Source organism: Atta colombica, unplaced genomic scaffold (genome assembly GCF_001594045.1).
Source record: "Atta colombica isolate Treedump-2 unplaced genomic scaffold, Acol1.0 scaffold293, whole genome shotgun sequence".
In the NCBI taxonomy this organism is placed as follows: domain Eukaryota; kingdom Metazoa; phylum Arthropoda; class Insecta; order Hymenoptera; family Formicidae; genus Atta; species Atta colombica.
In genome coordinates, this window is record NW_017259396.1 from 956,713 (window position 1) to 972,188 (window position 15,476).

General features: G+C 34.0%; 1 protein-coding gene across 1 annotated transcript in view; it reads right to left on the minus strand.

Annotated features, from left to right (window-relative positions):
* LOC108690066 (semaphorin-5B) overlaps positions 1–10,070 on the minus strand; it is a 107,753-nt gene extending 97,683 nt beyond the window's left edge. Inside the window, exon 1 of the mRNA XM_018197158.1 lies at positions 9,841–10,070. The gene's annotated coding sequence lies outside the window, so the exon portion shown is untranslated. The remainder of the gene's footprint in view (positions 1–9,840) is intronic.
* Between the last annotated feature and the right edge of the window lie 5,406 nt (positions 10,071–15,476).

Sequence of the window (15,476 nt, forward strand, 5' to 3'; positions counted from 1 at the left end):
CGTAATATCAATATATCGAAAACATCAAGTGTAACGAACATTAACCGATAAGACATTGTGTAATTTCAAATTGATGAGATAAGAACGAGACCAGAAAAAAGGAGAAACCGTGGAGGAAATACTTTGTATAAGAAGGAAGACTTCTCATTTCATTTTCTCTCCTCGTTGCCGGCGCGTGCGTGGAACTTTGCCAGATGCAAACCACGTGTAGCCCGTTTACCGGTCTCCTCATCTTCTTCTTTCCTTTTCTTTCTCTGTGGTCTACACGTTCGACCTTCGAAAATTTAAATCACAGACTCTCCCTCGCGCGTGTATACACGCGTATCTAAAGCGTTGAGGGTGTGGGTGAACCCAAAAACTGGTTTCTGACCCTTCTTCACGCCTCACAAATCGAAAGAAGCGAGCCAGAATCGGGACGTCATTATGAACGTTCTGTCGTAGCGAATGATAACGAGTAAAGTTTCACAACCTACGATAAGATATCGCGAAAGATATTATTCCGAAAGGTTCTCGATGACAATTATCAATACGTTTTATAAACTCCTTCTTCGAAAAATTTATTGTATCAGATTTAAATATAATTCTTGTGACATAAATATCACAATGTCTCACGTAAATTAACACGGATTTGATATAATAAAAGCTATATATTTTATTTTTTTTATGAAATGCTACGTGGATTCTAATCCTAGTTGAAAATCATTAAGTCACCCATTAAGTAAGGTCCAGTTTTTCATTTTTTGGTTATAACTTGTGGTTTAAATTTAATTTGATAATAAAAATTGTGTTTTTGAAAAGTTATGATTAATCACTAAATTTTGATGGTTTTGTAATAGTAATTTAAAAAATTACTTACTATCAGTTTAGTGATTAATCATAGTTAGAAAAATCTAATCACAAGTTAAACAGAAAATAAAAAACGGAATTTAAGATATTTAATTACAATATATTTCCGTTAGAAATCGGACAAAATTAACGTGACACAATTTTAAGTCTTCTTCACTATCTGCGTTTCATTAACACGTGTATCAATTTCTATGTATGAGAAATTATATGTATCCGTTAGATTTACGAAATTTAAGGCATTGTGATTTAAAACATTTAGCATCGAACGTGCGATAGATTTAAAAGGATCTAAATTCATATGAGTAATCGGAGCCGCGATAGACCAGCGTTTCTGCAAAGAGTTTCGAGTCCCATATGGCTATGGGAAGCGATTTACGAGCGTTCGGAGGGAAGCGTGACCGAACAACGATTTCGGCGCGCATAAATATGCTACGGGTGATATTCAGGCTCGAAAATCCGATAATAGATTCCGCTACGCGCTCGCGTGCGTGAAAAACTCCGGCGAAAAATAGCGTTTCTCATGATAATCTCAGACTGCGGTCCAGGCGCGTCGTTGCCCGTTAGACCGACATAACGCAGTGTTCACAACATCCATCTTTTCCACGAGAAGACTGGATGCACTCGTACCGCAAACGATAAGCATGGTATTTTCGGTCCTACCTCAGACGCAACTGGCGCCAGCAATGTTATTGAAAGCCACCACTCAGTGCGTTTCTAAGAATTTACAATACAACGCAGCAAAATTATTTTAGAAAATGCTTTTTGTTAATAGGATCTAAACGCTTCCAACTTCTGCAAAGATTGAAAATAAAAAAAGATTTTTTTTTAAATTGAATGCTAACCAAAACTTTTACTTATAATTTGTACTTTACAGACAACTTTGTTAGACGAGATGAATATTTTTCCATAATGTTACAAAATTTCAATAGCAGCATCATTACAGTCTTTTCAAACATTCTCAGGGATATCTGAGAGAATGGTTCTTCCAGATATTGAAATGCTTTTATATATGTCTGGATGGACTAAAGCATTATATTGCAAAAATTTAAGGGATTCGAAATTGATTTAGTCATTCAAACATTTTAACATAAATTAAACATAATCGACTTTTTAATATTTAAATATATGAAATCCATAAATTTTAACAAACTTCATTAGAAAATTAAAATCTAATTTTTTATTACTAATCTAATATATATTTCTTGTATCTCTTTTAGATCAAGTAGATCTAATAAATTAAGAAAAATATTAAGTTTTAGAATATAATTAAGAAAAATATTTAAAAATCTCTCTAAATTTTCTTTAGAGTGAAATTCACTCCAAAAAATTTAAAGAATTCGTTACCTATTTTTTTATCTTAGAAAATTTCTTGTTTTTTTCAAAGAAAAATACCAAATTATTGTACCATAAGAATTAAGAGTGATTATTAAGGTGCAATGGAATTGATATGTCGACGGAAACAGAAAGAAATATATAAACCACAAAATGCAAAAATCAAGCGGCGGTAAAATTACAGTGATTATATATCGCTGGTTATGTTCCGTGAAACGAAGAGACTTTTTTTTAAAAGTTTCTTGTTGAACTCATCTATATGTGATTTTCGATAGATGCACAGTCAGCACGTTTTATGATTCTTGCAAAATGTGTTAATATTAAAAGAGCCACGCATTAGCCAATCAATCCAACTTTCCCGTTAAAAGTTGAACATTGATTAGTTATATCCTAGCGTTGAAGTTTTGTGGGCAAGAAACCATTTCTCTCTTTCTCCTCTCTTCCGTTAGGAATCACGCAGTGAAGATAGTTAAGCAATGTTTTTAAAATTCAACATCCGACAATGGTTGACCATGGAGTTTCTGAACACCGGAAAGATTTCGCGCCGCTCGAGCCCTTGTTCGACAAAAAACGATCCTTAGGTAAAGCCTGGATATCGTCTTGCGAGCTAAGGCGACAATGGCGTAGACGCTGCAAAAGGCTCACAAACACTAAATCATGTTGTGGCAGTCAATCGATATTGACACCGTCCGAAAACGATTTCGACCAATAGTTTACAGCCTACCCTCGAAACTACTACGAAAAAGCATCGAATCATGACTTTACGATGTTTTTTTAATGCTAACTCTTTATTCTATAAGTAAAAGATATTGGTTTTTAGATCGAGCTTCGAAACACAGTATGAAAATTTATAGAGGAACGTTTGAATTTTATAGCATTTTATAGCATTCATAAATAATCATTCCATATCTCGAAAGCAGTAGATACTATTTAGATATTGCTATACCGTTATACAGAGAGAATTTATATTGATACTGTTATAAATTTATCTTTTCATCTTAATATCAAATTGCTACTGTTAGTTCTAGTCCTAAGATATTGGTATCAAGGACGTATAATTTTCCGAGTTCTCAAATTTTTTAAAGATCGAAGATAAAATTTGTAGATTTAACGTAACACATAATTATTGCTTGAAATATCAACTTTGCAGATATTTTTTTCGACAAATATATTAGTAAATTAAATATATTAGTATCGTGATGATCAGCGAGATTAACGAAACGAGCGAGAGCGTCAGTTTAAAATTTACATGACACCACGGTATTTGAGCCAGCGCTAAAATATGGGATTCGTTGCCACCCTGAGGAATATAATACCAACTCTTCACGACACCGGCTTCCCTTTGATCGTCTCGAATTCGTCGTTTCGTCAGCACGGACGCGTGTCTAATCTGAACAGGGTAGATAAAGCTTTACGCAAGAGAGCACGGAGAGCTCTACAACTCCGAGGATTTTGAGAAACCAGATATTTTCCTCGGCCCTGAGGAAACGCAGCGGGTTGTAATTATGACCATCGATGATCCAATTTTGGCGGGAATTAACGCGCTATATAATTCTATAGTGAATTTTTAATTATATAATTTAAAAAATACAAAATTAAAAAAACATTAGGTGAAATTACTTGAAAATAAGGAATCATAAAAATAAGGAATCGTAAAAATTAATATCTAATCATTATTTCTTCTGGATGAAAAACATTCGCATAGTCAAATTAACATCAAGTCCACTTAAATAGTCCACGTAAAGAAAAAATAAAAAATCCAGGTCTCTGATCGTATATAATTGTAATTATTAATTACTAATAAAAAATATTTTTTAACTTTTAGAAAACAAAAGTCTTTAAAATCTTACAATTATTCCTTAAATATAACGAATTTCTTATAATTCATTATTTCATTGTGTATTCCCTTCTTCAAAGTACATTGCTTCAGTGCCATTATAAAAACTTAGCACATAGTGGTTTTAATAATTATTTATCATTCTATCTGAATGCCTTTAATTATAAGTTTTAAGTAAAAATTTATTTAAAAATTTTTACCAGAGTAGATCAACAGATTATTAAACAAAAGGGAACGCAATTCAAAATGAAAATAAAACAACAACTTTAACAAAATTCTTTTCTTGCTTACGCTCTTATGTAAATATATAGTCATACAGAATCTTGGCCGAGATGATGAGAAAGCTATAATAGGGCAGGAAATGCTCAGCAGACAGTGTCCTCGCGGTGTGCTCGTGTTTAATACCTGGATAATCTTATTACGATACCGAAATGCTCTCATAATGTCTATCCAGAGATTAAGATCGACATAAGTTATGAGAAACGATGGCGTCCGCGATCATAAAACTTGGTAGGCAGTAGGCTTCGACTCGTGCCAGATTTTAATTTATGTCGTGAGAACGGCACGTTGCGAAAGTCTTTCTTCGGCACGGCGATAACTTCGGACACGCCTGGCCTCTCCTCTCATCGCGCGTCGCTCTCGTACCGTTACTTTTTCCGCGATAAGTGCGCCGTTCGATTAGCACGCTCATCATCGATGGAAACTTATGGACGGATCCGGAGAGACTATCGTCGGGATTCACCGTAATGTTGCTTATATTAAGATCGCGTTATCTATTAAATCTGCTTAATAATATTCGTAGAGATGTCATATATAAAAATATATAGTATAGACAATATAACTATGTATATTATAAAATGTAGGAAATATATAAACATATATATATATATAAATAAAATATATAAATAGATAATTATAAATTAAATGGAATAAATGGAATATATATTTAACATCGGAAATTAATAAAAAGTACTAATAAAATATTGCCGATATATTACCCAGTTATTATAATATTATATAAGTTCAAGGATTCAGGTAGTCTTGTTTTGGATACCTGTATGAATATCTACCTGGATCCATCAATATATTGGATACACCATGGGAGACCCAAGTATTGTATTTATACTATAAATCTCAAATCTGAAAACCTTTCACGGCTATATCTTTCACAATACGAATACGCCCAAATAAAATAACTATTCGTTCAGTTAATCGCAATATTCAGAAAGAAACTCCATTGTCATTCTCACGAACGTTCGAACATTCATATAAAATCATTTCTCGTTTAAATTCAACGCGGGCAGAAATACGCTCTCGAGCTAATAAACGGATGTGTAAAGCAAATCGTATAAATTACAGCCCTTTTTTTATCTCACATAGCCACCATGCCGTTGTACTCATCAGTCGGACAGGCCATTACATCTAGACAGCCGGGTATACGAAAGCAGCGCAACATGCAGGCCGAGTGCGACACGACGTGCAGCGTGTTTCGAACACGTTGCACGCGAATTGCGCGTGTATCTCGATCTGCGGTTTTCATGTTGAACCGTTTCACATTGTATCTGCTTCATGTGTCTTCTCGCGACACGTACATTCGTAAGATATTCCGAAGATTAACACAATAAATGTTCCGATTAACGGCACATATGGTAAATGTGTACGCGGAATCAAAAATTGCAAAGTGTTTAGATCTACGGTGTAAAAGTTTTAATCGCGAATAATTAATCGATTAAATTTTTTTTCAAGTATTAAGATTTACACTACACTGAAAATAACTATACTAAATTTTAATAAATTAAAACAAATTTTAATAAATTTGTTTGAATATTGTTCTAAATAAATATTTACTAAATGTAAATATATATTTATTTGATATAAAAAAACTATTACTCTGATTTAACTTTTTTTTATTGAGTAAATATTCATTTACTGTAAGTAAATATTTAATTAGTACTATTAAAAAATATATATATTAAGATTTAGTACATTTTTTTCAGTGTAGACTTGGCCAAAATGCTCTCTCCGTTGTCTCATTGAGAGACAGATGGAAAACAAAAAAAAATAGAGACGTAAAAGAATAGAGCAGCCAGTCTGGGCAGAACTCTAGCGTTGATTCTTTTTGTTTCCTCTCTGTCTCGCTAACGATGAAGAAGAGAAAGCGATTAGCTGGCGAACTAAATTTTTAGGTTTAATCAAAACACAATTACACACAAATATCTTAAATATTTTAATCATATTTAATTATGTATTAAATTAAAAATTTTTTAAATTGAATTAAATCTTCTTACGACGCAAGAGACAACACGCGCACTTCTTTATTTGAAATATTTGTTTTTACTGTTTTACGACCGACAACTTTGAGTTTATTACGTTCGTTCTATGGAGTGCAAATTGTGTGTTGCACACGCGTTGATTATGATATGTTTTACAATCCATGACATCAATTAACGATTACGTGAATTTGCGTCTGTTATTGTTACTCAACGAAGGGTCGATTCGGCTTGGGAGGCAACCAAGCATCCTCTGATTGTAAACGACACAACGTCTTTCTCTTTCTCTCTTTCTTTTCTTCTCAGAAGGCACGAAACGTAGGGACACGCTTCAATAAATTATTCATGTCCTCACGAGTCGTGCTGTGCTCGGGATACTTTTATATAAATTTTTATAGGTCGTACAAAAGCGAAGTGGTTACGTCTTCGGGAACAACGTCCGGTATCTTCGTATCGATCGATCAACGTTTATATTGTATATGTGAAATTCTATTAATAACAATTGATACAAAACAAAGCAAGTCTATTAAATTATACACACTTGCTTTGTTTTCTACCTAATGCGCAATATTATTCATACCTAACAATATTTATGACTTACGTCTTCTCATAAATTATTAAATTTTTAAATATATTATGGATCATAGATTCTTAAACGTTTTGAAAGATTTATTAATAATATCAATAATATTATCATTGCACATTATTTATAACAAATTATATATAATTAAAAATTAGGCTAGATTGGAATAAATATGCATTACACAAAGAAAAACAGAGTTATAATCTCTGATCTTCTTTTAAAGAGATCGATTTTTAGAGAAATCGATAAAATTTTTCAAAATATCAAGAAATATTTTCCAAATAGTTTGCTTTAATGAAACAAACACTACTCTTGATAAATATTCACCGAAGTTTGATGATGATAAAATTAAATGTCATTAATTCAATATTCCGGCATTGAATATTAATTTACAAATTATTTTTAGAGAAAATCTCGTTAATGAATAAATAATATAATAATTACTAAAATTAATGATTGAGAAGCAAGTCAATAGTACGTATTATAATTGACATTTCGATATAGCTCTGAAGTATTTTAAATCGTCATCCACTCGAAAGTTTAATTGATCATCATATAGTGATATATGCGATGTTTCATCTCGTCTCCTACTGTTAATTTTACTACAATGAGAATTTATCTCGGGGACAATTCAACTTTCGTAACATCATGACGTACCTCTTTGACACATTACATAGCGATAATGAGCAAGATATAAGCATCTTAAAAAAAAAAAGATAGAATGTCATAATACTACTATTATTTATTCAGAGTTCTCCTCGATCGTCAAATAATACTTGGGAGTAGAATCGCGTTCAGGAGGGAGCATCCTTTTATATACCGCGTGCTTCATAAACGTGTGCATGGATAAGACATGAAGAGCGGTTCGACCATTAATTAAGCATGCCTTACTATATGCAGCGAAATTATTACTATCGCGCTAATCACCACATAGAGAAAATATATGTATATATCATTCTCTTTCTCTCTTTCTCTCTGTCTCTCTCTTTCTCTCAGTCTCAGCAGACTCCTCTCCCGCTCTCGAGATTACGACCTCTGTCGCCGTCCGTGATTTGTATCGCTCCGAAGGCGACCAGTCTCCATTTGAAGCAAAAGAGACAAGGAAACGAAAGAGAAAGAGAAAGAAAAAGAGAATGGACTACTCTAATATGCCGGCATAAACAAAGTGACCGAAGGAAGGAGAGAATCGGACTAACTGAATCGTTAAATGCCAGAATTGTCGCAGCCAATCGATTTCTCTCCCTTCCTTTCGCGGCATCGCGGTAACGATCCGCACACCCGGTATATGATGGAATCTCCCGCGCGAGATGTGCGCGGTAACGCGTCGAAGAATGTAAAAGCGCTAATGAAAGATACGACTTACGTAAAAAAACAGTCTATCCCTCGTCCCGAATGTTTACTCAAGAAACGGTATGGACGAAGGAATACAAACGGCTCGTAGATTTGGGCGAGTGAGAAACGGGAATGATATTTTTTTTCTTTCTCGTTTCTCGACGTTAACATTCATGCATACTGAATGTATTTAATATAAAAGCGGGTATGAAAGTATTGCAAACGTGAAATTTCAATGAGATGCATATAATTATAAAGTTAAGTGATGTTAAATAATGCTATTTCAGATTGCATCGCAAAAATAACATCATTGTTAATTGCAAGAACATTGCGATTTTGCAGTAAAATATTAATATTATAAAATTAACAAAATATTAGTATCAACTCTATTATTAATATTCGCACACATTGAGTGCAAAAAATATTCGTACAGAAAAAATATTTTTTAAAAAAACTTTATTTTTAAAAAGTAAATATTATCCAGCGAGAAATGAGTCATCGAATTGATGTCGAATCGATATAAATTCAATGATTTCAACATCAATTTGAAACGTCGATTCGATGTTTAATTAATGATCATTTCTTATTGGATAATTAACAATTTATTCATAAAGTATAAAATAGACTGTATGTTTCTTAAAATTATATATACCAAAATGATGTGTGTATTAATTATACAAGATATATTATCTGAAAAATAAGCGAAAATAAAAAATTGTATTGTTTATATGCTCAAAAAATATTCGTACAGATGAGAAATTTAGCTTCTAAAATCAGGAATACACGCTCGTTTATTTATGTTAGAACAGAATATATTCATTGTATTAAATTGCTAATTAATGTTTTTCTATAAATAAGACTTTTTTTATAACAAATTTTCTTGTATGAATACTTTTTTACTCTCATTGTATATATATTTACGATAAATATAAGTATTTCTCGAGAAATGTCAATAGATGTCAAGAAAAAATATTACACCGTTCTAGTGGGAATATCAATTACAGTATAAGCTTGATTTACAATGTAAATTTGATTCGGTCATAAATAAAACTATCGGTTGTATGTAAAGACTGCGTGGAAGTGTAATATGTTAGCCATAAAAAAAGTGTTAATTACCATAATAATCGCTTATTATTAGTACATGCAAAGTAATCTGTTTTCTATTCTTGCATTAAACTGCATTAGAATTCTCTTTCTCGACAAGTATCAACATATATCCATCTCACTTTAATATCAAAAAGTGTACACTTTAATTATCGAAAGTGTACACTAGTTTAGCCACAGAAAACAGACTTATGCTGTTTGGATTTTCTGTACATTAAAAAAAAGCTGTGACTTCGAATCTCGAGATTTATTTGTGACGTAAACGGTCGCTCGCCTAAATTCGTGACGATTATATTCATCAAAACAAACAACGAATCATGGCCGCCCGAGGGATGCGCGGGAAATTAGAGCACGAAGCTCTGACACTCGACGTGGATCGCACGTGCGCGACGGACGTCACTTCATTAATCTCAATTCATCATCGTCCCAGTCGAAAAAAGAAAAAAATAAGCAGCCTACAGCAGAAGCTGCGCTGACAATCGAGACGATCGAGGGTTGTGCGCTGTCAATCCAAGTGTCATTAAGGGTTTACTCACCGGCGCCGAAACTGAGAGAGATCCGGTCAATCAGCAATCCCGCGGCTCCATGGCAGCGCTGATTTCCGATACTCGATGCACAACTGAGTGTCCCGTCAAGTCACGTGAATGATATTCACGTCGTACCATCAAGTCACTGCCCCAAAACGTGCATTCAAATATTCACAAAGAAGACTACGATCGACAGAATTTCCGCGATGAACAGACGGATTACATTGACGCGCCTGCGATTTTTGTTTACGTACGATCGCACGACGCGACGAAAGAATCGAATCGAATCGAATCGAATCGAATCACAGTTGAGCGAAGCCTTGGCAGCTAAACGCCGACTGAACGCAAGAGACTCGTACGATGCCGACGACGCGGCTTTGGCATCGGCTCCACGCGTCGGTCGCCTTTTCTCTCTCTCTTTCTCTCACGAAGCAGAGTGGCGACGAGCGGTGGTGGAAGCCAGTTCGAAAGTTCGCCGCTAAGTTGGCGCCAGTCGACGCAGCGATTCTCGAGATTGAGACGCTTGTGAAGCGTTATTCCGGGAGTTAAACTCTCCTGGGACTTAAGAAAAGAAAGAGAACCGTGAAGTAATAAAAAATGAAAAAGCAATATAATTTAATGAACCGAACAGACTAACAATGTATTAAATAAAAAAGAGAAGACATTTGTGTAGCTAAATGATGCGTTCAGGGAGACGCTATTAGCGCTACTTCTGTCGTTCTATCTTCATTATTTATTAAACATAGAAGAAGGAAAATGACACAAATAGCGTTAATAGTGTCTCTTCAAACGTATCTAAAATGTGGAATAGAATCTTTCATTCTGAGACGTTATATTACGATTCCGATATCAAAAATGTAATTAAAAAGAGAAAGAAAACAAAAAGAAAAAGAGAAGGAACCGAAATAATTGAAAATAAAAATAACGTCGTTTTATCGCGTTTGATTGAAGCTGTAGGGAAATAAATAGCGCATCACTTTTTTTATTTTCGTTGTCTCTGAATGACAGGAATTAAAGAATACATAAAAGTAAAGTAACGTACACGGAAAAAAGTGTATGGCTAAAGTATCTAAAGATTTAACTAGATATAAATTTAAAAATAATTTTGTTGAACTATAAAATAATTATATAAAATACTCAAGTTGGTTGCTAGAATATCCAATTTTTTGCAACATTGCTCATTGTACTTGAGTTTAAATTTATTCTAATGGTCCAATAAAAAATTATGTTTAAATCTGTATCTATAGTTAAATTTGTAGGTACTTCAGCAAAATTATTTTTTAGTATAGAAAAATTAAATATTCATTCATTGATGTAAGAAAAAGATTTTTAAAATACAATAAAATTATTTAGTAAATAAACAGCTTTCTCTTTGAGTTACTATTAAAAGTCGTGGCAATCCATATATTATATAAATCTAATTTAAATATTATATATCCACATTATATATGGAAATATATTAAAGAGTATATTAATATTCTGCGGCTATAATGGTATTGATATGCGATTTCGAAGAAGAGGGAAGCGGCGCACATTTGCACGTCCTTTATTAGTTTAAAAATCCTTGTCGAAGTTACATTTGCACCGCGGGAGATCTCTATGCGTAATAATCGTAAACAATTTCTAATGTGTGCATACGCGGGACACCGTTAGAAATTCGCCGCAGGTACGGACGTGTACCTGAAGTGCGTACGCGCGTACAGAAGTAGTCGTCGTCGAGCAATAGAACGAAAGACTCCTTGAAGTGCGATTCAGAGGGCTGAGAACCAGCTCTTCTCTTCGTTCTCTATGCATGCTCTCGTAGTTGTTCGTAGCTCGTATTAAGAGAGCCTCGCTTTATTAACGACGCTGGGAATTGACATCTGCTCGTTACTTTACCGCGGCTTTGCTTCAATCACCGTACTAGAATCACGCGTTTTTTTGCGCGATGAAATATTCATGCATTTATAACATTCAGTCATTCTAAACATACTACATATTCATAAACATTAAATAGAATAAGGTGGTATAATTTTGAAAATATATAATTCTGAACGAAATATAAGATTTGAATTCAATTTTCGAAGACTAAGTTTGATTTTTTCCTGTTTGGAAAATTTTACTCCTTGCGCCCTCCATACGATGACAGGGTTATCAAACCGGAATATTGAAAATTGGATGTAAATTTTATTTTATTTAGAATTCTACACTGTTTGAAATTGTGTGTACTGAAATTGTGAATTTTATTCCATAACGAAAACAGTTGTATGCAAAATAAAAGAGAAATCTTCAATAGATATTTTTATCGCGCTTGTTATGAAACGGACTGTTATTAAATATTTTGTTCGAGCTGAAAGCATGTTTAGAAATGTCTCGCAAAAAAATGTCACAATACTCTGAGTATAGTTTAGAAAGCGATACCTGCAGTGAATATCGATTGGAGTTACAAATCGCTGCATATTATATGAAATGCATTTCTCAATAATATGCTTCTGTAACAAATGCTGAATAATTAAGCGTGAGAATTTCTCGGCACAAATTTCATATGTAATACAACTACACATGTAAAGAGCTTAAAATAATATAAATAACAGAAAAAATTACAAGTACAATTTTTAATTCGTCAAAAGTATTCGTCAAAAATATTTTCTTCTAATAAAAAATAGATAAAAAAATTTTAAATAAAAATATAAGAATCATATTAATAGAAAAAAAGCCTCCTATTTTTTGCTGTTATAACTTATAGTAGGATTCTAAAAATTTAATACCGGAAAAATCTTTCAAAATTATAAGAAGAAACATCTCGAAAAATATAAAATATAATTATTTTTCTTATTCTATTCTATTTTTCTTATTATATTCATAACTGTCACGCGGAAAATTGTTTCTCGATTGAACACCGCGCTCAAGAAATCATCGCGCCTTTTCTCTGCTATCTTCTTACCGTCGGTAAACAGGAGCAAGATAAGCAACCAAGGGATAAGGGACCTGTCATCCGTGACGGAGTACGTCCCGTCCCAAGACTCGCCTCAAGGACGATAACCCTCCGCGAACTTAAGTCAGTTCAAACTGGACCCCTTCAATAAAGGAGGAGAGAGGGAAAGAGGGAGAGGGAGAGGAAGAGAAAGAGAGAGAGAGAGAGAGAGAGAGAGAACTTCTCTTTTCCTCTTTCCATCTTTCTTCGTCCTTTTCTCGGATCTTGCCCTTATGCGTTTTATTTTGAGAACAGGATGATTACGCGTTTACGATCTAGGTTCCCCGCTACCTGCTCTCGCTCTGGTCGAGTCGAAGGTGAATATATATTATCGAGAAAGGTTCTCTCTCTCTCTCTCTCTCTCTCTCTCTCTCTCTCTTTCTCTCTCTCTCTCTGTGTGTGTGGAGGCACTTCAACGTAGCCGCTCTCGCGTGAGTTACCTCGAGGGGAACAGCGACGAGAGAGGAGGTTTCAAGGACGAAGAAGGAGAATCGGAGCTGGAGGAACGCTTTTACTATAGGATTGCGTGGGGGGTCGATGCATACACGCACACATTACGTGACTTGTATGGGGAACGATCGTAAGGAGAACGGCTGTGTTGTACGGAGAAGCGGTTTCGGGTCGGCATAATCCGAATTCGAAACCTGTTCCTGCCCCATGGGTCAACAACAACATCCTCCTACATTCTGCTCTTTTCCCCTCGCGAGACCACCTCGAGTCGGTCCTCCCTTCAATCCGGCTCCGACCAGATGCACGAGCCATTTCCATCGAGAGTAACGCGTATAAACCCCCAGTGTCAAGTACTTGGCTGGTGGTTACGTTATTTTTTCCAGGGTTTTATGGCTCTATCTCGCTGGTTGGAAGAACCTCGAACTTCACCTCGCGCGAGAAACGCTGCAGAAACGTGTGAACGTACATACTGCATAACTTGCAAATACATTTGCACTACACCGAAAAAAAAATTTGAATTTTTTTCTATAATCTGAATTTTCTAAAATCTGAATTTCTTTTCTAAAATCTGAATTTTAATAAATATTTCAATTGTACTAACGAAATATGTATTACTTACAGTAAATATATTTATTCAAAATAAAAAAGTTATGTTTATCAATCAAATATGTGTTTACATTTAGTAAAGATTTCGTACTATTGAAACAAATATATTTACTAAAAAAAAATTTACTAAAATTTAGTAAATTTTTTTTCAGTATATGAATGTCACTGTGAGCATTTTTTTATTCCTGTACGAGACTCTGTGCTAGAAATCTCTTTCTTGCTTTTGCCAAATATTAAACATATACTTAATATCTTATTATTTTAAATTCTAAAAGTGTATATTAGTTCAGTCACCAAAAACAGACCTTGGTATTATAGTATTATTCGGAATTCTGAACGGAATTATTCAATTCTCTACATTTCTATTGTATTCTCTAGATTTCTATTTTTAAAGAAAACAGAATAATTCCGAATAAGTCCATAATACGTGCCTTTATGTTAATTTGAACGAAATGCAGTCTTACCGCGTTTCAAAGAAAAAACAGAATAGCTTCTTTAAATATTAATCCAAACTCCTTCAAAGTTTTGTGTACGCGATATAAAAGTCGAAAAGACGTAAAAGTCACTCGATTTTTAATGGTCAACAAAAGACGCGGAAAAACGTATAATCGACTTTAATCCGGAGGGGAAATGTGCGTACACATACGGCTTTGCGGTTGGAATCCCGCGAGGCTGAAAAGTGCACATTGAACTCAACGCTATTGATCTACTTTCTCTCCAGGCGTAAATTGCAATCACGTCCCATGGGATGCGCCTTATACGCCTTCTTCGTGCCGAGGCTTATTCCGCGACGAATCAATTAGGAGCTTCCTCGCACGTAATTATTCGGATCTAAAGGAAACTCTGCAGAACGGCATTCGACAACCTTGTCTAATATAATGCTTCGCAGGAGGCATCGTAATTTTCGTGGCGGATACATTCAATCTAACATAGAGTGCTAAAATGGACTACACTAGATCTCTTTATTGCGGCTCCATAATGACTGACGCGTTTTTTGCATCCACATAATATACGTTGATTGCTGACTAGGCTCGCAATTGAGGGGATATCGTTTTTATGCATTTCCTTGCAAGTCGCTCGTTCAATTTCTTTGTAATTCAATTTTTAGCGTCAGAGAGTATGAGCCTTGAGAGATTCTTAGTGAAAAGTTACTTTGAGTCAAAGGTAAGAGGAATCCGATAGCTTCGATTTTGTTTACAATATGGTCATTAGCATTGCGAAATTTTAGAGAGGTGATGCAAGAGAGAAACAAAGTGGAGGTTTAAATGTCTCATCGAGTGTCATTCAAATAATGCGGGTCATTGTTCGCATTGATTGTGCTTGCAATTCGCAAGTAGTAATAGTCGTGAGAAATCTTTTATCATATAAGATTCAGTATTATTAAAATAAAATTGTCAATTATCTCAACAAATATTATTATTAAATTAAAATTAACATTTAATTATCTAATCAATTTTAAATGAATAACTAATAATTTGTACGAATTTGCAGAATAAAAGAAGGTACAAAAAAATATTATTTTTAAAAATCTCTTAATATAAAATGAAAAATAACATATAATATACAATTTTAGGATCCTGTACATATCATACTATCATATTATATCATACTATCATATTTTATATATTATATAAAA